Source organism: Borostomias antarcticus (assembly GCF_949987555.1).
Source record: "Borostomias antarcticus genome assembly, chromosome: 4".
Classification (NCBI taxonomy): domain Eukaryota; kingdom Metazoa; phylum Chordata; class Actinopteri; order Stomiiformes; family Stomiidae; genus Borostomias; species Borostomias antarcticus.
Window position 1 is genome coordinate 20,839,214 of NC_140237.1, and position 2,990 is coordinate 20,842,203.

The window sequence follows — 2,990 nt, forward strand, 5'->3', positions numbered from 1 at the left end:
GAATTCATTCATAATCTATATAATTTAAGAAGTAGCTGAAAAGCAAAATGTCCACAAAACACGTCATTGTTAAATTTGAAGTAGGCCTAATTTAGCTAATTTGGTCTCACCTTTACGACTCCAAACTGCTTACAGCATGGACTAGACTGGACAAATGAGGTGACATTTGCAGGGTTCACGGTGCAGCAACCACAGTATTGAATTCTAGCTCATGGTTTCAGCGAATGAAATCGATAGCTCACATATTTGCTAACTCTTCCCAGTAGCCTAGCGCAGAGACCTGCACGTGAATCATGGTGAACACCAAATAGACTCGCTACTCGTAAACGTGCCTGTTTTCATGCAAAGAAGAGAAAATCTGAGAAAAACGGGGCATAGTGAAAGGGGGAGATCTTTGTACAATCATTGAAACGTTTCTCAGTCATCACGATACGTGTGTAAATTGACCGGTCGTTTGTCGTATAGCAGTGGCAGATCAGATTCAGAACATGGAACGGGAACGCGTGTTTGGAGAAGGAGCGTGCGTGCGGCTGCGCGCAACATGGCTGAGAGCCCGTGAACGCGCACGGGGGCTGTGCTCTGCTCTCTCTGCTCTCTGACCCCAGTGGCAGTCCCATCTCACTACACCGCACTCCAGCTCCCCCTCTGTCAGATCGAGGCTGCTCTCTCTCTCCCTCTCTCTCTCTCTCTCTCTCTCTCTCTCTCTCTCTCTCCCATCTCCCACTGTTTCTCTCTCTCCCTCCCTCCGTCTGTCTCGTTTCCACATGAGCCAGTCGAGGTCCCCCAGGGTCGAAGGTTCTGCCCTACCCGCCCAGACTGCAACCCCCGCCGGCCGCTAAAATCTGCATTCTCCTGCATGGATCTGCGTCTTTTGACAGCGTAGAGGGCGACCCCAGGACTCGTACCGGGCAGGAACAGAGGTAGATATTCACCTTTCGCACAGCTTTGAAAATCGCAGGCATGGAAGGAAAAAATAACATGACACAAAGCCGTGGGTTAGAGGTGCCTTGTCATTTACAAGGGAGAGCAAGAGGTTAGTGCAGCGGATCGCTGACACTGACCACCTTTTAGTGTGCATACTCCGAGCCAGAAAGCCGAGTTCAGAGCTTCATAGACCTTTTGTGCATTATTGAAAACGGTCTGTTATAGAAAGCGGCGCGCAGATCGTAATGCGTGGTATCATGAGGGTCAATTTGCCCTCCCGTCCTCTCGCTCCGATCACAAGCAAGCAATCTTTTGCCAGAGTGCATTTATTTGTCAAATACAGCCTTTTGTCTTGAAGTTATAAACGTGTATGCTTGTGGTAGAATAGAGAGTAGGGCTACACTACAGTGTGTAGGCAATTGCAAAAGCATTATGCGAAGCTAAAGCTTGCATTTAAAATGCATGGGCAGGTTTTAGCAAGCTATGCTATTGTAGCTGGTTGCATCGAGCAATGGGCTACTGTAAGTGTAGCCTTTATTCCAGAATACACAGCTTAGAAATAAAATCACACTTCTTTGCAGTTGTAGCCTACATTTATCAATGGAATACTTCAAAGAGCAGTGGGCAAAGTTCACGAGTGCCTATAGACTGTTTTATGAATGGGACAATCTCTCAAGTGCTCTAGGCTATATGATGAATAATAGGCTTTAGTGGCAGTGAAATGTTATGTTCGAGGCCTAACTTGTGTTTAAGAGAGAGAGGGATTTAGGCGAACTGGTATGGCAAACTCTTCTAGTTAGAGGGCCATGGCATGGTCATAGTTACTACCATGTTATTTATTTCTTCAACTTCTGTCCAATGGAATACATTGTTTGCTGCGTTTAAGAAATGTATCGAGCACTTGCCAAGACTGAAATCCTTGCTTGAACTCCGTGGCCGTGTAAATTGAGGTTCTCTGGTCCTTGCATCAGAGTGACAGCGTGCAGGTCTTGTATAAAAAGCTTGCAGGTGCCATATCAAGCCCTCAGTGGTTACAAACTACAATCAATCAGGGAGTTCAGACAGCAGGGAGGTAGAGGGTCGAGGGAGCAACAACCGCAGTCCCGGTGAGCAAGCTTCCAACACGGCATGCAAAATCACACTCATCCAATAGCTCTATACTAAATGGGTAGATAGTTAAATCAATTCATGAATAATAGAATTAGAATGCTTAAGATAGACAACAAAGAATCTACTACCTCATACTGTACTGTAATTGCAGAACATTTGCTATCGTATTTACTATTGCATATGAACATTGTTAAAATATTTATCTGGAGGTAGCCCATTGAAAGTATTTCGAAATAAAATGTGTTTGGTAATAATTTGAAAAGGTATTCATTTGGAGTTGTTTCCTTTCTCTTTACTGTTGAACTGTAAAGCTGCAAGGTTTGACACTGAAGTAGGCTACATCTTCTTTGAGGGAGCCCATTCAAATATTAGAAAATACTGGATACTTACATGGACCATAGACAGACCTGTATTTGTTATTTTGCTCAATGATTAGTTTTTGTCCCATAACCTTTTGGAAGTGTATCTTAGTCTGTAAATGTTTTGAGCTGTAATGGCTTTTCGGAATTGCATAGTGGAGTTTGCTTGAAAGAGTCATACATTTCCAAATTCAAATATGAATTAAGGGAATAACCAGTTTTTATGCATGGTCCCAGTTTAAATGTTAAATATTGCCAAACTTGATAAAATTACATAAATTTAATTCTTCCTTCAGATTCAGTTCCATTTATCCCTATTGAATAATACTATCCTCAACCTACACAATGCATGAGCCTGAAATCCCAAACATATGAGGAATTACTACTTTCATGATTTATTTATTCTTTTTCAAATTGCTACTAAGTTTATAAGGTTTCAATCTTACACATTTACATATTTGAGATGCACAAGTCACAACATTTGTTAACAAGTTAATTGTATTTATTTATTATTATTTTGACTTATCTTGTGTTAATACAGTACCAGAGAAAATACTCTTGATATACTATTGATATATTTGTTTGTGCTGTTACATT

The 2,990-nt window shown here is 41.8% G+C and overlaps 1 protein-coding gene across 1 annotated transcript in view; it reads left to right on the top strand.

Moving 5' to 3' along the window:
- Positions 1-783: 783 nt before the first annotated feature.
- Positions 784-2,990, top strand: part of mpped2a (metallophosphoesterase domain containing 2a) — a 42,972-nt gene continuing 40,765 nt past the window's right edge. The window contains exon 1 of the mRNA XM_084437229.1: positions 784-920. The gene's annotated coding sequence lies outside the window, so the exon portion shown is untranslated. The remainder of the gene's footprint in view (positions 921-2,990) is intronic.